We start from the raw sequence: 26,021 nt of genomic DNA, 5'->3' as shown, positions 1-26,021 counted from the left end.
ATACGGTGCCCCCGACCCGAGAGGAAACAGGAGATGTCTTTGGGCAGAAGAACCACGCGGGCCCTGGACTCGAGGGGGAGACTCCAGGGTGTGGAATGAAGCACCAAAACAAGGGCATTCAGTGAAAGTCATTTCCATCATGAGGTTCCAGCCCCCACCCCAGGCTGACAGCCAGCTTACACCCCACACTATGGACCAAACTGTGTCCCCCCACAATCCACATGCTGGAGCCCTAATCCCCACAGGACTGTGTTCAGAAACAGGGCCTTTAAGGAGGTGACTGGTGAAGCGAGTTCATAAGGTGGGTCCTGACCTGATAGGCTGGGAGGACGCATCAGAAGAGGAAGAAGGACCAAGGATGCACACACAGAAGCATCAGTGAGAAAGAGCCAACCGAGGTGCAGACACTTGACCTCGGACACCCCGCCCCCGATGTCCAGCTTGGGAGGAGACAAACGTCTGCTGTCAATCACCCCAAGTGTGGTATCGGCTCCTGGCAGCCCCGGCAATCTCATACACTCTGTTAGCCGGCGGTGGAGGGTTCCTCTCCAGGGAAACGTCTATCCAGGAGGAAGACGTGCAGAAATCGACAAGAGGAGCTTCCCAGTTAAAGAGCAGGACCCAGCAGCCACCCCCACAGACCACCAGTCGGGAAGTGCCACCTGCAGAAAGCTTCAGCCCGCCCCTTGGGGCCCCTCTCTTAGATGCCGGTGAGAGGCCACAAGCCACCAGCCCAGCAAGAAAAGGCTCTGGAAGAGAAACCTGCCCAACCAAACACAGGGGTTTGGAAGCAGCAGACACAGTGCAGGGATCTGAGCAGACGCAGCGCGGGCAGAAACCTAAGACCGGTGTACTCAGACAGGCGGAGGAGATGGTGCATCCGCAAGAGAAGGGCCAGCGTGCAAAGAGCAGGCACGTCCAGGCAAGAAGACACAGAGCTCTTAGAAGTGAAAAGCACGAGGGCAGACTGAAAGGAGAGTTGTTTCAGAGGCTGGAAGGATAAAATGAAGGACACGTCCCAAATAGGTGAACAAAAAATGGGAGAAAACAAGAGATCAAAAAAAAAAATAGGGAATTAGGTGATTCTTCAAGGAGGTTCAACGTTCAAACAATAGGAGTTCCAGAAATAGGGAACAGAAAGAAACAAACAAGAGTTAATTCAGTTCAGTTCAGTCGCTCAGTCATGTCTGTCTCTTTGCAACCCCAAGGACTGCAGCACACCAGGCCTTCATGTCCATCACAAGCTCCTGGAGTTCACTCAAACTCATGTCCATTGAGTTGGTGATGCCATTCAACCATCTCATCCTCTGTCGTCCCCTTCTCCTCCCGCCTTCAATCTTTCCCAGCACCAGGGTCTTTACAAATGAGTCAGCTCTCCGCATCAGGTGGCCAAAGTGTCGGAGTTTCAGCTTCAGCATCAATCCCTTCAATGAACACTCAGGACTGATTTCTTTTAGGATGGACTGGTTGGATTTCCTTGCATTCCAAGGGACTCTCAAGAGGCTTCTCCAACACCACAGCTCAAAAGCATCAATTCTTCGATGCTCAGCCTTCTTTAGTCGAACTCTCAAATCCATACATGACCACTGGAAAAACCATACCTTTGACTAGATGGACCTTTGCTGCCAAAGTAATGTCTCTGCTTTTCAATATGCTGTCTAGGTTGGTCATAACTTTTCTTCCAAGGAGCAGGTGTCTTTTAATTTCATGGCTGCAGTCACCATCTGCAGTGATTTTGGAGCAAAAAAAAAAAAAAACTATCACTGTTTCCACTGTTTCCCCATCTATTTGCCATGAAGTGATGGAACCAGATGCCATGATCTTAGTTTTCTGAATGTTGAGCTTTAAGCCAACTTTTTCACTCTCCTTTCACTTTCATCGAGAGGCTTTTTAGTTCCTCTTCACTTTCTGCCATAAGGGTGGTGTTATCTGCATATCTGAGGTTATTGATATTTCTCCTGGAAATCTTGATTCCAGCTTGTGCTTCATCCAGCCCAGTGTTCCTCATGATGTGCTCTGCATATAACTTAAATAAGCAGGGTGACAATATACAGCCTTGACGTGCTCCTTTCACTATTTGGAACCAGTCTGTTGTTCCATGTCCAGTTAATTCTGTTGCTTCTTCACCTGCATACAGATTTCTCAGGAGGCAGGTCAGGTGGTCTGGTATTCCCAGCTCTTGCAGAATTTTCCACAGTTTGTTGTGATCTACACAGTCAAAGGCTTTGGCATAGTCAATAAGGCAGAAGTAGATGTTTTTCTGGAACTCTCTTGCTTTTTCAGTGATCCAACAGATGTTAGCAATTTGATCTCTGGTTCCTCTGCCTTTTCTAAATCCAGCTTGAACATCTGGAAGTTCACGGTTCACATATTGCTGAAGCCTGGCTTGGAGAATTCTGAACATTACTTTGCTAGTGTGTGAATTGAGTACAATTGTGCGGTAGTTTGAACATTCTTTGGCATTGCCTTTCTTTGGGATTGGAATGAAAACTGACCTTTTCTAGTCCTGTGGTCACTACTGAGTTTTCCAATTTTGCTGGCATATTGAGTGCAGCTCTTTCACAGTGTCATCTTCTAGGATTTGAAACAGCTCAACTGGAATTCCATCAGCTCCACTAGCTTGATTCGTAGTGATGCTTCCTAAGGCCCAGTTGACTTTGCATTCCAAGATGTCTGGCTCTAGGTGAGTGACCACACCATCGTGATTATCTGGGTCGTGAAGACCTTTTATGTACAGTTCTTCTGTGTATTCTTGCACCTCTCTTACCCTTCTCCATCAGAGGGCAGACAGCCTGAAAACCACAATCACAGTAACCAAACTGATCGCATGGACCACAGCCTTGTCTGACTCAATGAAACTGAGTCACGCCATGTAGGGCCACCCAAGACGGGCAGGTCATGGTGGAGAGTTCTGACAAAACGTGGTCCCCTGGAGAAGGGAATGGTAAACCACTTTAGTATTCTCACCTTGAGAACCCCATGAACAGTATGAAAAGGCAAAAAGATAGGGCACTGAAAGAGGAACTCCCCAGGTCGGTAGGTGCCCAGTATGCTACTGAAGATCAGTGGAGAAATAACTCCAGAAAGAATGAAGGGATGGAGCCAAAGCAAAAACAACACCCAGTTGTGGATAAGACTGGTGATGGAAGTAAAGTCAGATGCTGTAAAGAGCAATAATGCATAGGAACCTGGAATGTTAGGTCCACAAATGAAGGCAAATTGGAAGTGGTCAAATAGAAGATGGCAAGAGTGAACATTGACATTTTAGGAATCAGCAAACTAAGATGGACTGGAATGGGTGAATTTAACTCAGATGACCATTATATCTACTACTGTAGGTAAGAATCCCTTAGAAAAAATGGAGTAGCCATCATGGTCAACAAAAGAGTCTGAAATGCAGTATTTGGATGCAATCTCAAAAATGACAGAATGATCTCTATTCGTTTCCGAGGCAAACCATTCAGTATCACAGTAATCCAAGTCTGTCCCTCACCAGTAATGATGAAGAAGCTGAAGTTGAATGACTCTTTGAAGACCTACAAGACCTTCTAGAACTAACACCCAAAAAAGATGTCCTTTTCATTATAGGGGACTGGAATGCAAAAGTAGGAAGTCAAGAAACACCTGGAGTAACAGACAAATTTGGCCTTGGAGCACGGAATGAAGCAGGGCAAAGGCTAATAGAGTTTTGTCAAGAGAACGCACTGGTCATAGCAAACATTCTCTTTCAACAACACAAGAGAAGATTCTACATATGGACATCATCAGATGGTCAATACTGAAATCAGATTGATTAAATTCCTTGCAGCTACAGATGGGGAAGCTCTATACAGTCTGCAAAAACAAGACCAGCAGCTGACTGTGGCTCAGATCATGAACTCCTTATTGCCAAATTCAGACTTAAATTGAAGAAAGTAGGGAAAACCACTAGACCATTCAGATATGACCTAAATCAAATCCCTTATGATTATACAGTGGAAGTGAGAAATATATTTAAGGGACTAGATCTGATAGATAGAGTGCCTGATGAACTCTGGACGGAGGTTCGTGACATTGTACAGGAGACAGGGATCAAGACCATCCCCATGGAAAAGAAATGCAAAAAGGCAAAATGGCTGCCTGATGAGGTCTTACAAATAGCTGTGAAAAGAAGAGAAGTGAAAAGCAAAGGAGAAAAGGAAAGATATAAGCATCTGAATGCAGAGTTCCAAAGAATAGCAAGGAGAGATAAGAAAGCCTTCCTCAGCGATCAATGCAAAGAAATAGAGGAAAACAACAGAATAGGAAAGACAAGAGATCTCTTCAAGAAAATTAGAGATACCAAGGGAACTTTTAATGCAAAGAATTAATTATCAAATAGTAAAGTCAATGAAAAGTCCATAAATAATACTCCAAATGGAGCAATCAAAAATATAAGCCCATTTTAAATATACAGAATTAAATTTCAAAAGAAAGAGCTCAACAGAGTGACAATAGTCTCGCCTGGAAATGGGCAAGAATCTAAAGAGAGAGCTTCGGGCAACAACTGCTATTCTGGTTATTTAGTGGTGATATGTGACTTTTATACCCCATACATTTATTATTTCCATTGAAAAAGAAAAAAATTATTGAAAAAAGTGAAACATTACAGATGAATCTACAATCCCCTTCCCACTCCTAAGAATGAATCTTTTTCTGTTTGTGGGCTTGTATATGTGTTAGTCACTCAGTCCTGTCCGACTCTGCGACCCCATGGACTGTAGCCCACCAGACTCCTCTGTCCGTGGTCTTCTCCAGCCAGGATACTGGAGTGGGTTGCCATTTCCTGCTCCAGTGTGTGCATCTATATGTACCAACAAAAACTATATATTATTGTTACTACTTAACTTGGACGTAGTTGACAAAACATTTTAAAAATTACAGGGATTTCCCTGGTGGTCCAGTGGTTAAGACTCAGTGCTTCCACTAACCCGATCCCTGATTGGATAAGATCCCACAGGCCAAAAGGTGTGCTGGATTAAATATATATATGTTTCACAGGGGAGCTCATAGAAAATGGAATGTTCTGGCTCATGGACGCCAGGAGGAGCAGTCCCTTCGTCTGACAGTGTGAAATAAGAGCTGCCAGCCCACTGATTCAGGAGCACAAGAGACACCATCCTGCCTCCAGAAAGAGAAGGGAGTGAGACCCCAGAGATGGCAGAGCTTCTGAGCAGAGCTGGGGGGGAGCATGGGAAGGCCCCAGGCCCCTCTTCCACACTGACCGATGGAATCATGGCTTCTGCCTCCTCCCTGTTCTGACAGCAAAGCTTTAAATCCAAGCCAGTTTCCTACCCACCTTGTCTTCATAAAAGTAGCTTTTATTTGTATAGGCTTTAGGGCATGTAGTATTTCATATTATTTGCACCATTATAATTCTGCATTATTAAACTGTGGCTGAAGAAAAGCCCGGTTGGTTCTAAAAACAAACTGAAATGTTGCGCTGAAAGGGAAATAGTAGAAAGAACCCTCAAACCTGGCTTTGGAGGATCAGAATCTGATGGTCTGTATCGTGAAGACGCACATCCATGTGTGTGTCTAAAGGCACAAGGAGCGCTCACTGACAGCTGCTAAAAGCAGGCCCCACATGGCGGGGGGCACGGTACAGAGGGTCTGGGTTAGAACCACGCCCAGGTGCTGAGCCCACCCTGTCCCAAACACGCTCCCTCAGGGACTCAGCAGTCAATGAATTCAAGTGGGTTTTACTTGAAACTTACTTAAAGTAGCAAAAACAATAATCATAAGCTGAGGATAGAGTCCTGCAGGGCCAATGCCCAGGGCCGTGATCCTATGTCCGCTGCTGTGGACCGGGGAAACAGAATGTGTGACTCTGGGCTAGCAGCCCCAGAGGTGTCTAAGGCAAAACAAGCACTTTGCTCTGTATTTGCCATGCCTGCTGGACACTGTTGCAATATCACCGTTAACTGTGATATCACCATTCAAGACACCAAAATTCCTTATTTCAAGAAAGTCTGTGTGTAAAGATATTTTTCCTAGCTTACCCATCCTTAAGCTAAATATTTTATTTATTGAGTGTAGCACACTGAATGGAGCATTCCTGGTGGCGCAGTGGTAGAGAACCCGCCTGCCATTGCAGGACGCGAGAGATGTGGGTTCCGTCCCTGGGTGGGGAAGATCCCCTGGAGGAGGGAATGGCAACCCACTCCAGTATTCTCGCCTGGAGAATCCCACGGGCAGAGGAGCCTGGAGGGCTACAGTCCAGAGGATCACAAAGAGCCAGACACAGCTGAGCGACTGAGCACAGCACGTGGCAGCACAGTGGATTCAACGGTGTTCCCCCCAGTTCCTGTCCAGCTGGAATTCCAGAATGCGCTCTGATCTGGAGATAGGGTCTCTGTGGGTGTCATCAGTTCCGCTGAGGTCACATGTGGGTCCAGCAGCCCTAAACCCAAGGACTGGAGTCCTTTCGAGGAGAGGAGATGCACAGGGAAGGGGGACGTGTGCGGACAGAGGCAGAGGTTGGGAGGACGCAGCCACAGGTCAGATCCGCCAGGAGCTTCTGGGAGGTGGAGAGGGCAGGAAGGAGCCCTCCGGGGCCCTAAGGGAGCCCAGAACTGCTCGCACCTCCTCGACTTTGGACCCCGCCTCCAGAGCTTCGAGCGAAGAAGTGCCTGTAGTTTTAAGCCCCTGTTTGCGGTGATTTGTTGGGGCGGCCCCAGGACACGGGCACATTCGGCACTTGTGTAAAAGGGAAGAGCCAGGCTGCTGTTAAATGGATCTACGCTAAACCCACAAACGTTCTCGGTTCTCTTCAGATGAAAGCGGGTGTCTCGGGAGCCGAGCCCATTTAGGGACAGACCGCGAGCACGGCCCGCCCCCGCACCGGGGACAGCTTGGGCTGGAAGGTGAGCCGGCCGCCCTCCCCCAGGGGACGGAGAGTGACCGCCGGCCCCGACTCAGGAAGGCCGAGACCCGCAGCTGTCGCTCGGCAATCCCCACGCTGCCGAGAGCAGCATCTTCCCAAGTATTTCATTCTTCAGGAAGACATCCACTTAATAACGGGGAAAAGGCAGGTTTGTGGCTGTCAGAGTTGTTTCCTTTGGGCTTCATTATGAATCTCTCTGCTTCATTTGGAAGCTTGGGGAGCTTGGCATAAAATGACCCTCTATCACCTCTAAAATCTATGTGGCCGCGTTAATGTTACAAATACTTTTTCGAAGATCTTACTGCTTTCGTAGGGGGAGCTTTTCCCTGCTTTATCAATAATGCATCGGGCATGGACATGAATTCCTTCCAGTTTTATTTCCTGACTTAAATAACTTGGAAATAGCGCTGAGACCTGTTGGCCGGACCAGTAGAGAGAAAGGTAAACAGAGGCTTAAAGGCAGTCTACGCGCATCCCTCCATCTGCCCCACCAGACCGATGGGCGCTCAGCAGTCGTCAGGGGTAACTTTATACACGTCCAAACAAGAGGCCTCCAGACATCTGGTCCTAGAGGGCTTGCTCCACACAAAAGCCCGCTGCTCCCCACGCTGATCTGGACAACCCCCCGAGTGGGACAGACCGCACAGGCTTTGGGGTCTTGTCTGTCCACTGGCTGCGATCTTGAGAAGGCGCCTGACCTCTCGGGGCCCCAGCTGTGCCCCTACAGGTGCAGGTAACACCACCCCCTCCAACGGCTGCTGGGAGTCACCTGGACTTGGGACGTGGTGCCCCCACCAACAGGGCCTGGCTGGAGCTGGACCCCAGACCCCTGCCCAACACACCCTCAGTCTGACGCTGCCTTCTTCTGGAAAAGAGCCACCGACAGTCACCCTTCAAAGGGAAAAGCACCACTTGCTGAATACTTAGTACGCGCCAGTCCGCACTCATGGGATTTACCTGTCACTTGATTCAAAATGTCATGTAACACACAAAAAATGCCAGCAGCTTGAAGCAATTTGAATTTCTAGAGACAACCCACATTAAAAACTCACTTTTCAAAACATCACCACAGGCACCCGGTATTTCCTGAAGTCCTAATGTGAGGTCCTGGGGACCGGCAGTCCTCAGGGGCCAGACTGCCTTCGGTGGGGAGGGGGCATGCTGGCGGGAAGGTGATGGACACCCGCATACAGAGTCTCTGCAGAGCATGTTGGCGACATCCATCAAAACGTTAAGAGCTTCTGCCGCCTGGCCCGGCAATTTCAATCCTGGAGCGGTACCGTAGAAATGCTGGGCTATGGGCATCACAGCGTATGTACCATCAAGTTGACTGTGTGGTAGCTTGAAGTTGCAAGGGACTAGAAACCACTGGTCATTAAAGCCCTGCTGCTGCTGCTGCTAAGTCAATTCAGTCGTGTCCGACTCTGTGTGACCCCACAGACGGAAGCCCACCAGGCTTCCCCTTCCCTGGGGTTCTCCAAGCAAGAACACTGGAGTGGGTTGCCATTTCCTTCTCCAATGTGTGAAAGTGAAAGTGAAGTCGCTCAGTCGTGTCCGACCCTTAGCGACCCCACGGACTGCAGCCTACCAGGCTGCTCCGTCCATGGGATTTTCTAGGCAAGAGTACTGGAGTGGCGTGCCATTGCCTTCTCCGCATTAAAGCCCAGGGCCCCACTAAGCAAGTGATGGAGCACCCACTGCCTCCGACTCGAGGCAGGCTGTGGGGGTGGGGAGTTCTTTAAGTGTGAATGTGGGACAATTTCCAAGACGGTGAGTGAAAAACACAGGAGGAGGGAGAGGGCGGACGCGTCCAGGTTTTCATTCGGTGAAGCACAAGTGCAAATGCATCGGCTTCCATGTGCAAACAGGTGCCAAAAATGGCACTGCGGGACCAGGGGCCACGGTTGCCTCTGAGGACGACGCTCGGGGTCTGCAGGGGAGGGGAGGGGAGGGCCCGTGTGTGCTCCTCCTAACGTGATGGCTGCTGAACTGCTCACCGCTCGGCGAACATCACTGAGCCGCGCTCTTGGTGACCAGCGTCACCAAGCACGTACGATGTGCAGAGTCGTGGACTCGATGGGGTCGGTGGGGGCCCAGCCTGCAGTCTGGTGGGGCGCAGCGCTTTGTCCATGTTAAGAGTTGCTGGGCTGCGTTCACTCCTCATGGGGGCTTTGCTTCTGGGATGGAGGGGGTGGTCAGGAAGACCCGCCTCCCCCAGGGGAGATCAGAGTGCAGGTCTTCTCAAATGCTTGGGCTGACACGGCCAGCACTAAAGACACAAGGGCCTGGAGCGCCCCACCTCCACGGTGCAGACAGAGCAGTAGCCAGTCTTCCCGAGCTATAAGCCCATGTTTCATCTGCGACATCACTCCAGTTTCCAAAGCGCCATCTGCCTAATGGGAACACGGGCTTCCCTGAGAGCTCAGCTCGTAAAGAATCCACCTGCAGTGCAGGAGACCCCGGTTCAATCCCTGGGTCAGGAAGATCCCCTGGAGAAGGGAAAGGCTACCCACTCTAGTATTCTTGGGCTTCCCTTGTGGCTCAGCTGGTAAAGAAACTGCCTGAGATGTGGGAGACATGGGTTGGGAAGATCCCCTTGGGAAGGAAAAGGCTATCCACTCCAGTATTCTGTCCTGGAGAATTCCATGGGCTGTATAGTCCATGGGGGTCACAAAAAGTCAGACAGGAATGAGCGACTTTCAGTTTAATGAGAACACCATACCTAGTGACTGATATAGCCACCCCTCACTCTTCCCAGCACCATCCCCCCAGCCCCGTGTGCCAAAGACTAAGATAATGAATTAAGATTAAATCTAGACAAGTCCACTCAGCTCTCAATAGCTAGTAAAAAGTACATTCTGGCTTTCTCTGAATTAATGCATATTCAGAGGAAAAAGTTTAGCCTGCTGTTCGTGTGATATTCTGATCTGTACCTCGGCAAGGTGTGCAGTTTGCTGCAACTGTCTCATCGCAAACCTGTAGCTTCTCCTGCCTCGGTCTTTCTCCTGCTCCCCAGGGTGGGTGAGCTCAACCTTGAGCTGGGCTGCTCTTTGCCTGGGTCACACGACCCTGCAGGATCCCATCCACGCTCCACTCCCCACGAAGTCCCCAGGGCCAACCCCAACCCCCAGCCCCTCCCACCACCCTCCCTCATGGAAACTGTGACCCTGACCTCTGTTGAACTGAGCACTCAGACTGGCCTCAGCTGGCTCCTCCACTGGAGGTTGGGGGACTAATCCCCATTTGCCCCTCTGAGTCCTAAACCAGTTAGAGACAGAGGAGTAAGGCAGAGAGGGGTCAGGAGTCTCCCTAGGCCTTCTTGGAGAAAGTGGCGTAGGTGCTGGGCACCAGCCAGCTTTGTCACCCCACACTCCATGAGTAGGTGACTCCCATGAAGGCCAGGCCTCCCAGTCAACCGCAGGATCCCCCAAGGGCAGGCCTCCCCCCAGGACTGGCCACAAGCTCCTACTTTTATTACTACTATTATTAATTTCACCATCACCTCCATCAAAAACCAGCCCACAGCATACCCATCTCATTAGGAATTTCACTTGGAACAAATTGGGAGGCTCTTGGTTAGAAAACATCCCTCCCCAGAGTCAAAGCAAACATTTGAACACAGAGAAAGAAGATGATTTAAAATTGGACCAGAAAAGGTAGAGTCAGTTTCCATCCTGAAGCCCTGCTGCCCCCAGGTGGGGAAATAGTGGCTAGAATCAGTCTGCTTGGCGTGTTTGCAACCACCTCCTCCATCTGAGGTCAGACTGGGGCTGGCAGGAAGGCCAAGGGGATCAGCCCCTAGACAAGACTCTTCTTGCCTTTGAGGTCACCAGAAAACCTCCTTTAATGTCCCCTTCCAGCCCCTAACTATTTTCCTAAATTGGTGCAGAGGAAATCCAAAGTCAAAAGCATGTCCTCTGGGCAGCACTGTGGGGCACACTGGAGCATGGCTGGTGACAATGCTGGAAATACCAGGGGAACAAAGCTAGGGGCGTCCCAGACCATGGAACACATCCCAGCCAGTGACAGGCAGGGTCTCTTTCAAAGGGCATGTGACATGCAGAGGTGGTCAGCGACAGTCTGCCGAATTCACACGGCTTGTGTAGCTATAAACCATGGGTTCCCCCAGAAGCAGTCAGCATTTGGACAGTTCCCGAAAGTTCAGGCTGATTTAAGAGCAAACCTGTTTATCATCCCAAATCCCTGGGCAGTTCACTGGGAAGAAGCAGCCCTTCCCTGTTATGTTCAAAATGAGACAAAGCGCAATATTCAGGCTGCAAAGGAAACTTGGAGTTTGTGGAGAGCGGAAGAAGTGACAGTTTATTAAAAAATATAGGCTATGCCGGGGAAAAAGTAATATTGGATTTTATGATTATTTCATACTGGGAATTGTTACATAGTTCCATGTCTGTTTATTATATAACTACAGATTGCAATAATACATTTTGTAGCTTGTAAAGTTCTGAACAAGCAGTTTTTACATAGCTACATTTAGTAGGTTGTTTTTTTAAAAAAAAAAAGAAAAAAGCCCACATTTAGAAGAGAGAAGATAAGCCTTTGGGAGAATTAAAACTACAGCGTTTTTTTCACATCGTTTCCTTGGAGTCCAGCAGAACCGGATTTAACAGACGCGCTCTGATGGCCACCTGGACCAGATCAAGCAGAGTTCTGTGGCGAGATCACTGGACCATTTGCTGGAAGTGGTTTTCATGGAGCTTTTGCAGTTGGCCCCAGGAGCTCTCTCAGGATTACAGAACCGTGGGAAAACTTTTTAACTTATTCACAAAAGTTCTTCAGTCTCTGCTGTGGCTGGGTGCCACAGGGCATGCTGGGCACACGACCCTGGGTGAAAAACTCACAGGACCAGTGTCCCTGCAGAATTTACAGAAAGAGAGGAGGAGATGAGATCACCCACAGACACACACAGACGGTTTTCCTGTTAGGTGAAATTTCCCTGTATATATAGACTAGACTCTCTTGAACTCCCTGGGCACAAAAGAGATTATTTCTATGCAGAATAATGACAGTCCAGTCATACAGCATCTCCCTTGACTTAGATCTGTGAAACTTTTCTAAGAAAAGCTGAGATGGCTCCTACAAAGGCAATCCAGGGGCAATCAGGACCCCAAAGAGGCGGTCAGTCAGTGGTCAACCAGTTACAAATTCCGACCAAAATCTACCCTTGCTGGTGGAATGAAGTGCCTGAGTCTCTTCCATGACCAGTAACATTTCAGTACAAAATGGTTCAGTGCCCAAAGTTGCTAATTCTCTCACTGCAAACATCTAACCCCCCTTGGACTGCATCAATAAAAGCGATAAGAACCATATTAAATCTTCTAGCAGAGCCACGAGGCTCTTATCTCGAAGCCCCCATAAGCCTTCTAACACTCCGACATAACCAGCCTTTCCAGGAAGTGCTTTCTTGAGAAGTTAAAATAAATTATGCCTTTGGTTTCAAGAGAGAGCGTGATACAAACGAGATAATATCAGCCAACGCGTCGCCCCAGGTTTTAATAAGAAAGTCAGCTCTGTTGGCTGAAACGGACATTTTGAGACGCCTGCGCTCGGCCCGGAAGATGAGACAGACGTTGTCTCCGAGCACATCTGACTGTCCAGGCCGTCCTGCAGAGCGACCTTCCGTCCGGGAAGGGGAGACGCTCTTCTCCCAGGCAGCTCCGGTACGTCCTTGAAGGAGGGCAGAAGCAGGGTCCCTTTGGAACAAGCTCACTAATGAGCACGGTCTTTCAGGACGAGGTCTGAGCAACCACAAACTCTATTGCACCAAGCTCCCCGCCTTCTTAGAGCTTGGTGTGCATCGAACTCCGAACCCAGGATAAATGGGCCTCACTGGGCTGTAAACGGATTTCATTTGGCCTCAGAATCATAGCTCTCACGGCTCCTCCAGCTCCAGGCAGCCAGAGGAGAGGAGACGTGCACGCACTTGGCGGGGTGGCACAGGGGGCGGGGGTGCTACACAGCCCTGGGTCTGGAGGGGCGGCCTGGGAGGGGCGAGGGAGTCGAGAACTGGGGTGAGCGGCAGCACGCCCCGGCCATCCCTCACAGTCCAGGCAGGACTTCGCGGCTATGCGTCCAGGAAGCTCCACTTCTGATGACGCCAGACGTGCCTCGACTCCCTCCTCTCAAACCAACGTCTGCTCCGAAGCGGATGCAGAAGCAGCACCACCGCACCTGTGAGGGGGTGCTCTCAGATCAGGCTGAACCGCAGACGGTCCCCAGGACAGAGAGACGCCACAGCCGGGCCTCGAGTCAGCCCCGCTGAGAAACCCAGAGGGTGACAGTCAACCCACCGCTGCCTGAAAGTGTGGCGGCTTGGGGGTGGGCCTGAGCATCTCCTCCAAGCTGGGGCTCAAGTCTTAATGCCCAAAACATAGGTGAAAATATTTATGTGCATTTTCAAAAACCAAAGAATGATAAAATGAACAAATGACCTTATTTTCAGTTCAGTTCAGTTCAGTCGCTCAGTCGTGTCCAACTCTCCACGACCCCATGAATCGCAGCACGCCAGGCCTCCCTGTCCATCACCAACTCCCGGAGTTCACTCAGACTCATGTCCACAGAGTCGGTGATGCCATCCAGCCATCTCATTCTCGGTCATCCCCTTCTCCTCCCGCCCCCAACCCTTCCCAGCATAAGAGTCTTTTCCAGTGAGTCAACTCGTCGCATGAGGTGGCCAAAGTATTGCAGTTTCAGCTTTAGCATCAGTCCTTCCAATGAACACCCAGGATTGATCTCCTTTAGAATGGACTGGTTGGATCTCCTTGCAGTCCAAGGGACCCTCAAGAGTCTTCTCCAACACCGCAGTTCAAAAGCATCAATTCTTCGGCGATCAGCTTTCTTCACAGTCCAACTCTCACATCCATACATGACCACGGGAAAAACCATAGCCTTGACTAGACGGACCTTTGCTGGTAAAGTAATGTCTCTGCTTTTTTTTTTCTTTTTTTTTTTTAATTTATTTTATTGGAGGCAAATTACCTTACATTAATATATTAGTTGGTTTTGCCATACATTGTCATGAATCCGCCCCAGGTGTACATGTGCTCTCCCTCCCGAACCCCCCTCCCACCTCCCTCCTCCCCATATCCTCCCTCCATGTCATGTCATGTCTCTGCTTTTTAATATACTATCAAGGTTGGTCATAACTTTCCTTCCAAGGAGTAAGCGTCTTTTAATTTCCTGGCTGCAATCAGCATCTGCAGTGATTTTGGAGCCCAAAAAATTTACAAATATATTATAAATGTATAATGACAAATGAATTAATTTTGTGTCTGATTTAAAAAACATCAGCTCTAACATAGAGAAGAAAGAGTAGGGGAAAAGGAGATAAAGTAGGTTTTTCTCAATATACCTGGTTTTATATTTTGAATTTGGGGCTACTTAAATGCTTCCTATGAAAAATAAATAAAAGGATAAAACGTTAAAAAGTGGTCCCCCAAATCAAAAAATAAACTGAAACAAACTTCACAGTAAATCAAGTTGCTGCCATAAACACAGAGAAAAATTGTTGAACGAACCTGAAGCACGTTCTCGACCTTCAGTCTCTAGTCTGATGACAGCCTGTGGACAAAGGGGGCGCTCGCACTGCCTTCAATCGTCTCATTCTGTTCAGTAACGTCACATCCACGGGGACCACTCACAGTTCTCTGTGTTCCCTCCTTGCAGCTGCACGTCACACCCCAGCCCCACTGGCTTCAGTCTTGAGCTAAATGATCTGCAGGGTCCACCCTGCTGAACTCAGTATGGGCCTCACAACCTGAGGAGGCAAAACAGAAAATTCGGCGGGAAATGATGTTGCAAGAAGTTTAAAAGCCAGCATGTAGTCCGTGGAGTCTGTTTCAGAAAGAGGGGCGACATGAATCTGGGCTCTGAGTGAAGACAGAACCACAGCCAACCGTGACGGGTGCAGAGTGAGAACCCGCGGTAAACCCTGTACTAGCAGACCTCTGGGTTTCACGCCGTGTCCTAACTTATCTCTGCGAATACTGTTCGGTTTCTGTATAATAATAAGGAGCACGACAACTCTACACCGTGAGCCTGTGCCTGTGTGTGCTGAGTCACTGAGCTGTGTCCAGCTCTTCTCGACCCCACGGACTGTAGCCCGCCAGGCTCCTCACTCCATGGGATTCTCCAGGCAAGAATACTGGAGCACGTTGCCATTTTCTCCTTCAGGAAATCTTCCTGACCCAGAGATGGAACCCACATCTCCTGCATTGGCAGGCAGATTCTTTAACACTGAGCCACCTGGGAAGCCCCTATACAATAAGGAACATAGCAGTTGTGCTGTTAAGGACCAAGATTTTCAGTGCAAAAGAGAAACAAATATAAAATTACTGTCAAGTCATTTATAAGTTGAAAACCTTATGATCTTTAACTTGAATTGTAGATATAGGTTCCGTTCCATTCCATTCCGTTCCATCGCTCAGTCGTGTTCGACTCTTTGCGACCCCGTGGACTGTAGCCTACCCGGCTTCTCCGTCCATGGGATTCTCCAGGCAAGAATACTGGAGTGGGTTACCATTTCCTTCTCCAGGGGATCTTCCCGACCCAGGGATCGAACCCGGGTCTCCCGCATTGGAGGCAGACGCTTTAACCTCTGAGCCACCATGAACTCATAATATTTTTTTTCCTTTCTAAAAAGTATGTTTTTCTCAATTCTGTGCATTGAAAAGGCCTAAAAAGTCAAGGAAGGACAATCCAGTAGCAGTGAGCACCCCTAGCTCTGAGATTATGGCCTGTAAATGCTATTTCTCACTGAAAAGGACAAAAGAGCCTTTTCTAAACAGTTCATTCCAGGTCTAGAGCAAGAAATGCTCCAAATGAACTGGAGACCATTTTATCAGCCTAAGCACACACACAGTCACACAGTCAAAGAACATCAGGATTTCACCTAAATGTTAGGAGCTGGTTGGATAGGAAAAAGAATGAACACTGAAAAGATTAACGTTAACCACAATGTGATATCTTAGATTAGATCCTACAGGAAAAAGGGTGATGGTGGGAAAACCGGGGGAATCCAGATAAAATCTGGAGTTTAGCTAGCCTGATCACGTACCAGCATTGTTTTCTTAACTTGACTAATGACCACATAACATCAGGATGTCAGGATTAGGGAAATGGTGTGAAGAGGGTATAGTGACTCTAGGCCACTTTTTTATAAACCTACAATTATTCCAAAGTAACAAGTATACTTTTAAAATATAAGTGACTCTGAAGGGTTAAATTACAATAGATATAAATTCATGGGTTCATGGTAATACTGAAAATGATGAGGTTTAAGCCAACTCATCTGTACGAACTGCAACTTCTAAAAAGGAAAGAATAAAGCATCTATCTTACCTGTTCTGTGGGGACCGTACTTCAGCTAAATCAAATAGTTAACAAGGGTGAACAGTCTTTATCGGCAATCCAGTTAGTAAGTTCAGAAGAAATGACAGACTTTAAAAATCACCATGCCAATACATTACAGAGGGAATGGGAGTATGGCAGTATTTAGAAAAATTACATATGCAATGATTCTTTGATACAATAATTGCAAGTGTATAAGTCTACTCTGATGCATGTTAGACATATGCCCCAAGCTATTTAGAGAAGTACAATTGGTAATTGAATACACTGAAACTCACTTGAACTTTCATTAATGGGGACTGTTTGATTAAACAATGGCATACATTCATAGAACGGGATACCACATACCCATAAAACAGAAAGAGGAACTTCTCTGTATACTTACATGGAGTGACCTCTAGGATATTAAGCAGAAAAAAAGCAGGGTGGACAAACATACATACAGTATGTTCTTTTAAAAAAGGTAGAGGGCTGCCCTGGTGGCTCTGTGGTAAAGAATCTGCCTGCCAACGCAGAAGACACAGGTTTGAACCCTGATCCAGAAGATCGCGCGTGGGTGGATAAAGCCACGAGCTCTGGAGTTAGCGCGCGGCCACCAGAGAAGTGACGGAGACGAGAAGCCCGCACAGCAACGCAGACCCAGCACAGCCAAGAGCTCAGTAAACCTTCAAAAAGGTGGGGACCTTTTTAAAAATATCCAAGTATATATTCGAACATATAAAAATAAGTTCAGTCGCTCAGTCATGTCCAACTCTTTGTGACTCCATGGACTGCAGCACACCAGGCTTCCCTGTCCATCACCAACTCCCGGAGCTTGCTCAAACTCATGTCCATCGAGTCAGTGATGCCATCGAGTCGGTTTATGTTTTATGAAGATAAAACAGATAATAAATACATTTCTAAATGTATTTCATTTAAAAATTAAATTAAAAGATATTTTTAATGGTTACTTTTGGAGGGAGACAGAACAGAGAGGAAGCAACAAGGAAAGAAGTCCATTCTTTGCGAATATACATGGTTTTATAGATTTGACTTTGAAAACAAGTAGATACTTCATATGTCTATAAACCAAAATTAAATTTAAAATCAGCCCCTAAAATTCAAAGTTGAGTCATACGAACATAACTATGTTTTGAGTTAATGGCATAACGTCTTAGAGGGGAATTATTTTAAATAAGTAATAAGTTTAAATCACAGCAAGGTAATTGTACATCCTAGTGGGATCTAGTCTAAGGACCAAAAGAACTGCCAGAACCTTTTAAACTGATCTCAGGAGCCACACTGTTAGCAGGGGCGGCAGTGTCAGAGGTGAGAGTGGCTGTGGTGGTATTATTCTGGGACCGTCACGGCGCGCGGGCCTTGTAAGCCAGTAATTACACTGGTGCACTTGGGAGATGGGATCTTCAGCACAGGAGACAGGAAGAGAGAGACACACGAGAAACACAGTTAAGGGAAAATTCTGTAGGCTTCAATTTTAACTGAAACGACTGTATGACTGTGTTTCTTTATCTCTAAAAACATCTGTGTGCTTCCTAGCTTGACTACGGAAAAAGCCTAAAAACAACCACTATTTCAGTAGCACTAAGCATTCCTACACCCTATTTCCTATAATACTAGGCCACACGAAAACTAAACAATCCTTCTTGTCAAATATCTGATTCAGTGAGATGGAAAATGTACAAGATGTGCCTGGAACATTTTATGTCAGCAGAAAGCGAAGATGCTATCAAAGATTGGGGTCAGGTCAAAAGGACTCAGAATCCAGTGTGAAGATGCTCCCGTAGTCCCAAGATGGAACAAATCTCAGAATCAATAAAGACAACAACCGCAACAGGTTAAACGCATCAAGCTGTTCAAAGCCATGAGTTCATGATCATTTTTTTGAGTCACTGGTCACCTTTGGAGCGTGTGAGAGAATCAGGTCATTATTCGGAAAGATATTAATAGTAAACAGAGGAAACGGATCAGGCATTTATCCTGCCTTCCTCTATGAACTTTCTCTTTTAACTAAAAAATTAATGAGACTTCTTATTGTAGAAATAGTGCATCTAATAAAGGAAGAACTATACTTTCACCATTTGAAATTCAATCCCTCGTAAATTAACAGATTTGGGCTGATCATTGATGGCTTAACACATCATAAAAAGAGAGAGACTTACACACCATTGCCTTTTAACAGAAGTGCCCACATCTCCCTCTGGTCAAGAAAACCCCCACAACCTTGAATGTGAGTGAATCTGAAATCTAATTACCAGCTTACAGGAAATGCAGGGGAATGTATATCACACACAGCATGCAGTCAACAAAACCCAAGCTGTGGGAAGTCCTTCAGGACCAATAACATGGGTTTTCCCAACCAATAAATTGCAAGGGGTGTGAGAGAGTGAAGAGGAGAGAAGAGCAAGAACAAGAAATGTGCAGATCCAATCTGATCTACACAGCACCCCTGGGAAATCTCCTTTTCACCGAAGGACAGAAGTGAAGCCGGAGCTAAACTCGACTCTAAGTTCCAACATGCGGGAAAAGGGTAAGAGAACGCACTAAACAAAAGCACAGATCACCACCCGGAACCCAGAGTCAGGAGGTGCCACAGGCAAACGTCCCAGCTCCATTAAAGTCACTGGTGTGAAGGCAGATAGGAGGAAGAGGAGCCGCCACTCATTAAGCCACTTAACAGACGTGACAAATAAAATCAACATGAGCACCACGCTTAGCTCCTGATTAAAAACAAACCAACTGTAAAAGTGCACTATTTTAGGAGGCTGGGGGAGATTGAACATGGGTTGGGTACAGGTTATATGCAGAAATCATTGCTAATTCTGCTGAATGTGACAACGAAATTTTGGCTCTAAGTCCTTGTCTGTTATCGATAGTAAAGTATTCATGGGAGAAATCATGGGATGTTTGGAATTTGCTCTAAAACACTCCCAGAGAAAAAGGTTTTGAGTGTTTGCAAGGAACACAAAGGGCGAGTCGTGCAAGGTGCACATGGGTTCCAGGGACTTAATTCAGTCCCCACTCTTGATTTCTTTGCCTAAATCTACCAGCTGCTTGGTTCCAAAGTGGCCACCTAAAAAGGCAGAAAACAAAGCTAGGAAGCACCTTGAAACATGAAAGAATATAAGTTACTGTCTCATTGTACCATGCGTCCTCTACGTCCAACAGCTAGAGACAGAAATCCTGCCATTCCAGGCTTTGTGCTAATAATTCCGGCAGTTAGTGTTATTTTATTGTTTTTTCCTTTCAAAATTCCACTTGTTTTTAAACACTAAACAAATTAGTAAAACTCATTTTGTGTAAACTGGTGTTTCCAAGGCGAGAGGAGAAGGGGACGACAGAGGATGAGATGGTTGGATGTCATCACCGACTCGATGGACAGGAGTTTGAGAAAATTCCGGGAGTTGGTGGTAGACAGGGAGGCCTGGCCTGCTGCAGTCCATGGCGTTGCAAAGAGTCAGACACAACTGAGCGACTGAACTGAACTGAACTGATGTTTCCAAACCTAGTTATGGATCAGGATCGCCCATGGAACAAACACACACATACTAAAACTTCGGATCCAGCTGGGCTGACATGGGGCCAAGTACTTGGATTTTAACAAGCTCCCCAGGTGTTCTGTGAGCAGCCAGTCCTGAGAGGTGTTTGGGAGCCACCGTGCCGAGTAGGCCCATGTGTTCTGTCTTTCCTTATGACAGTCACCCCATTGACTAAGTAACCCTGAAACTCTACTTGACAGAACATCCATGGCCCCTTACAGCAGTGTCTACAGTGACCGGCGCACATTCACCAGACACTTACTATACGCCAGTACTCTGCATGCACCAGCTCATTCAAGCTTCATAACAGCCTCCTGGGGGTGTTATTAGGATCCCATCATACTGATGTGCCAACTGAAGCCAGGAAAGATGATCAGTCCAAGATCAAACAGCCAGTAAAGGGGGAAGCTAAGCTATAAACTCAGACTCCAGGAATTCTGGGTTCATGGTCTTACCCAGGACCCAGACTTGACTTTGAGGGTTTCATAAGAGCAATAAAAGAAAACTAGCTGCATTTTAGAATCGGTTGCTTTTGTACTTAAATTTAGTTATCACTTCTCTGCAGTTAATACACCTTCAAAATACACTGCTGCTGCCACCAGGGCCACCAAACACATTTTCAGGGGGGAAAACACACCATTTCTCTTCTCCAAAAATGTAAAGAAGGAAAGAGGAAGTAATGTAGCTGGAGCTTCCTACACCTAAGACCACTCTGAATTTACTTCCTCTGAAGCATGATGGAGGTTCCTGGACGTTCACTGAGGATCACGGAACAGCCTGAAGGACTCAAGGAGGAAACCCCACACTGTCCAAACGCATCACAGCAAAGCGCCACACTCCCGGCCCTGCTGGGACTGTGACCCTCAGGTCACTTCCAGCGCTAGCAGCTGCCATCCCCAACCCCAGAAGACAAGGGAGCATTTCGACAACAAAAGACTCAGAACAGTCTTTCAAAAGTAACAAGAACTTCTGTTACTGGCCATGAAGGGTTAACTACTACCAGAATTGTCCTCCCACCAGAAACAACCAGAAAATCAGACAAAATACATTAAATGACTGTTTCAAGAAAAAAAAAAGGACAAAAGACAACACAAGACTGTGATCCCTAAGGGAAGAGAAACAAACGGGGTGAACCGTACATTCACCCCAGCTCACAGAATATTGTGGGGAACCCAAACGGGCTCAGTGGCCTCTCTGAGTTGAGGAGATTAGAGTTCTTGGAGGACAAGGCAACTAGAGTTTAGGACGAGAATTCCAGAGAGGAGGGAGTTATGCCAAGAGCAATCTCCCTTGAGGCTTCGGCTAAATGCCAAGCTACAAATCGAGCCCAATGGAGCCCACCAGGCCAGACAAGACCCATGCCCTAGGATGGAATTCAAGGTGCTGTCCAACAAACAATTCCCATCACACAGCCAGGGTTGAAAATTGTCCAAGTGTCTCCAATCAGATCAGAGAATCCTAACTAAAGACTGGACATTCAGCACAGGCCCCAGGAGGGTCATTCTTTAAAATGGAGCTAAAATAGCTCTGAAATAAAAGATGCATGCTGCTGCTGCTAAGTCACTTCAGTTGTGTCTGACTCTGTGCGACCCCATAGACGGCAGCCCACCAGGGGACCTACTCTAAAAGGACTTAAAATCGAACCTCAAAAAGGTCACACTAATCCATTGTTTTTCGGTCACCGTCGTGTCTGGCTCTTTGTGACTCCCGTGGACTGTGATATGTATGCCAGGCTTCCCTGTCCTTCACAATCTCCCACAGTTTGCTCAAACTCATGTCCATTGAGTTGATGATGCCATCCAACCATCTCATCTTCTGTCGTCCCCTTCTCCTCCTGCCCTCAATCTTTCCCAGCATCAGGGTCTTTTCCAATGAGTCGGCTCTTCGCATCAGGTGGCCAAAGGATTAGAACTTCAGCATCAGTCCTTCCAATGAATATTCAGGGTTGATTTCCTTTAGGATTCACTGGTTTGATCTCCTTGCTGTCAAAGGCACTCGCAAGAGTCTTCTCCAACACCACAGTTCAAAAGTATCAATTCTTTGGCGCTCAGCCTTCTTTATGGTTCAATTCATAAGTAATTTAAATACCAGTGAGAAAAAGTCCAACACTCTCTAAAGGAATGAAATGAAACTCTGCATTCAGCAGAAAATGTCCAGCACCCAAGCAAAAATCAACATGTACACAAAAGCAGGACAATGTGACCTGCAACAAGGAGAGAAATCCACCCACAGGAACAAACACTGGGAAGGCGGGATTAGCAGGAAGGATGTTAACACAGCTGTGACCAACATGCTCCACACACTCAAGGGAGCGAAGGAAACCAGGGACACAATGAGAAGAGACAGGGGAGACACTTTTAAAGACCTGAATAAAACACTAGACAGGAAAAAACTCAACATCTGAAATGTTAAAAGGACCCTGGCTGAAACAAACAGTAAAGGAGACACCAAAGAAGAGATCCGTGAACTTGACGGCAAAGCAATACACACGGAAGCCCAGAAGGGAAGACCAAGAACAGAGGCTCAGCGACTTCTGGAGCAATAGAAAGCGGTCTAATATATGTGTGACTGGAGCCCAGTGAGGAGGGGAGAGAGAAGGTGACATGTATAAACCCACAGTTTCAAGAAGCTGGACAAGCATCAAACAGAGTAAACATAAATGAATAAATAAACCAAGCAATTAATTAATAAAATAACACAGGTACATTGCAATCACACTGCTATAAATTAGTTCTAAAGAGAAAATTCCTAAAAGGAGTCGAAGGGGGAGAAAAACACCCCATGTGCAAAGGAATAACGGTAAGAATGATGGTCAAGCTCTTATCAGAAACTATAAAATCCAGAGCACAGTGGATTTTTCTTTCAGTGAATTGCTAAAAGAAAAATGTCAACTTGGAATTCTACACTCAGCAGCAAAAATATATTTGAAAAAGAAAGGTAAAATATAGACATTGAAACAAACAAAAGCTGACAGATTTCATCTCTAGCAGAAGTATACTATAAAAAAAAGCAATTCTTTCTTACACTATAGGTAAATCCTAGAGCAATCATGAAAAATAAAAAAGAAAGAAAAAAACTAATAAGCAAATAGTAGAGATAAGATGGAAATGGCAACCCACTCCAGTGTTCTTGCCTGGAGAATCCCAGGGACGGGGGAGCCGGGTAGGCTTCCGTCTATGGGGTCACACAGAGTCGGACACGACTGAAGTGACTTAGCAGCAGCAGCAGAGATAAGATGAAAGTTAACATGTTAGTCACTCAGTCGTGTCTGACTCTGAGAGATCCCATGGACTGTAGCCCCCAAGGCTCCTGCCCATGAGATTCTCCAGGCAAGAATATTGGAGTGAGTTGCCATTTTCCTCCTTCAGGGGATCTTCCCGACCCAGGGATTGAATCCCCGTGTCCTGCGTTGCAAGCAGATGCTTTACCATCTGAGCCACCAGGGAAGCCCAAGAGATTAAACAAAATACATAAAAATATTGGATCATTATGCTGTACACCCCAGATTAATATGATGTTATATGTCAACTATATCTCAGTAAAAGGGAAGAAAAATTAACTCTGAAAGCGATTCAACCCCAAAGAAATCAGCCCTGTGCTCCCCTGGGTGAAGCTCACAGGGGTGCTCAGCTGTGCTGTCAACTCCAGCTCGGCTCCAAGCCTGCCTCTGCCTCTGCCTGCAGAGCCCTTGCCCCAGCCTCGTGGGAAACAGAACACCTGTGCCCACCACCCTGAACTTGCCCCCGGGTGAAAAGAGTGGGGATACCGAGTGCCTGCGGCCAGGCTGGCACAGCGGCCGTGTTCAAAGGATGCTTGCCAAATCTGGATCCTGGGCGTTTGTATGCAGACTGTGTTCCTGGAGAAATTTTACAACAAACCTAAGTCTCTGATGTCCTGTTAATTTTAAAAGCTCTTCTGTTTGTATTACAGAGACACGCCAGCTGGGGAGAGGTGCCTGCTCCAACACAAGAAATGTATTGCAAAGGACAAGGAAAACACGGTTTCGAGCCACTAGAAAAACAAGCTGCACAGTCTCCAAACAAGAGGAGACAACGCTGACGTTCTGAACGCAGAGCACAGCCATGAAAAAAGCCAAAGTATCCCTATTGAGCCACAGCTCAAGGGTTAGAGCAGTGGTCTTGTAAACCACTTGGCTCAGACGGTAAAGAATCTGTCTGCAATGCAGGAGACCCAAGTTCAATCCCTGGATTGGAAGATCCCCTGGAGAAGCGAATGGCAACCCACTCCAGTATTCTGACCTGTAGAATCCCATGGACGGAGAGCCTGGTGGACTATTGTCCATAGGTTCGAAAAGTCAGAGATGACTGAGCGACTAGCACTTATAAGCCAGGGGTTTTGAGTTCACATCTTCCTGGGGCCTGTGCTTATTTTTTTTCCTCAATCACTAAATAACTGGACCAAACAGTGCTAACTTATAAAACTAGATGGTGGGAGGACGCGTCAGAATGCGGGACGTAAATCGGGAAGGCGCTGGCTCTGTCTGCAGTGAGTGGAGGGAAGCTGCCCTGACCCCAGCCCCCAAAGCAGCCCAGCTCTGTGTTTCTGAGAACCAGACACTCACCACGAGGATCAGCTCACCCAAGCTCCTGGTTTCTGGATTAAGCTGACAAGTGTATTTAATTTGAAAACCAGAATGAATGGTCCCAGGAAAAAAAAATTCCGATTAACTCTTCCTTCATGATTAAGAATCGAAAGTTGATTATAAATAATGCAAAGGCTTCATTGACACAAATCCGACATGAGAACATCAGAGAAGCGAGTTCCAGCAGATAGAAAACGTGGTCCTTAAAGGAGCCTTGTCACACTGAGTCACGCCCTGCCGCCTGCCTGAGCTCACTCAGCGCGGCCACGGCTGCCTCCCAGCACCTGGAAGCAGACGGGGCCGAGCCTGGCCAGGGTAGGGACACCTGGCTCCCCAGCCCCCGAGTCCCAGACGGACCCCAGCAGCTGAACAGCCTGCCCGAACCTGCAGCGTCCTGGCATCAAAACGCAGGTGAAAAGGCTGGCGGCCTCCATGTCAAGATCCTTCTCGGGACAGTTTCCGCTCTCCAAATCCCTGAGATCCGCTGGAGAGGCTGCCAGCCAGGGGTGGCCCAGGCCGGGGCTCAGCGGCGCCAGAGTTGGCCGAGTCGCGCTGCCGGAAGGCACAGGGGCCTGCCAGGGGCCGGGTCAGGCTGGGCCGGGCGAGACCCACCCGCGAAAGGGACGGGCAAGGATCCGACAGAAAGGGCGGCCGGCAACGCCCTGGAGTCGGGGCTCACCCGGGCCCGGGGCGGCCACAGGGTCCAGACCGAGGTCAGACAGAGCCAGGGGCGGAGCCCCGGGAAGCAGGCGGAAGGCGGCGCATCGCGGGGTGAGGCGCGCAGTGACGGGGGCGGCAGAGCAAGGCCCCGGACTGCCCACGGCCGGGCCCAGACAGGCCTCGGGCAGGAGGGGCTTCGCGGACGTGAAGACCACCGTGCTGAGGCCGGAGACGCTCTCGGATTCCCCGGGGCGGGGGTGGGGGGCGCCGTCATCCTCCCAAGAGGGAGAGGCTGCGGGCCAGAGAAGGAGACGCGGGAGACGAGGCAGGGGCTGGGGTGTTCTGGGGCATCGGCCGAGGCCCAGGGGCCCCTCCAGAGCCGGGAGAGGCAGTGAGCCGGCCGTCTCCAGCAGAACAGTCCGCTCTGCCGACCCACGTGGGGCCCTGACCCAGGCGGAACGCTAGGACAGTAATCTCTGCGGGGTCACTCCTCCAAGTCTGTTACTGCAGCCACCCGAAACGAGTATATTAACACAAAAACCTGCCATGCTGCTCAGTCCAGGGACGGACAGCCTCCCCTCCCCGCCCTTCCGAGGGTCTCCCAGCCCACCGGGCAGGACAGAGCCGGAGTGTCCCTAGGATGGCACAGCTGAGGTTTGCGGTTCCTGACTCAGAGAGGCTGTGCCCCCAGCCCCCAGAGAGGAGGTGGGAGGAAGGGGCCGTGGTGACCTGCGGGCAGGGCTGTGGGCACAGGACCAGCGATGCGGCCACATCCTCAGCCCGCGGTCAGGGAGGGGGGGAGCAGGGGCTGCCTCCCCGGCGCCTCGCCCGGACTGAGCGCCCGGACAGCAAGCGGCTCTGGATCCCAGAAGGGAATGAGAAGGGGTGGGGGCTCCCCTGTCCCAGGTCCTGGTAAGATCCGAGGGGAGGGAGGGGAGCTTCCAGAAATCCT

Source organism: Moschus berezovskii, chromosome 12 (genome assembly GCF_049115385.1).
Source record: "Moschus berezovskii isolate FMDL1 chromosome 12, NW_MosBer_1.0, whole genome shotgun sequence".
Classification (NCBI taxonomy): Eukaryota; Metazoa; Chordata; class Mammalia; order Artiodactyla; family Moschidae; genus Moschus; species Moschus berezovskii.
This window is presented reverse-complemented; position numbering follows the sequence as displayed.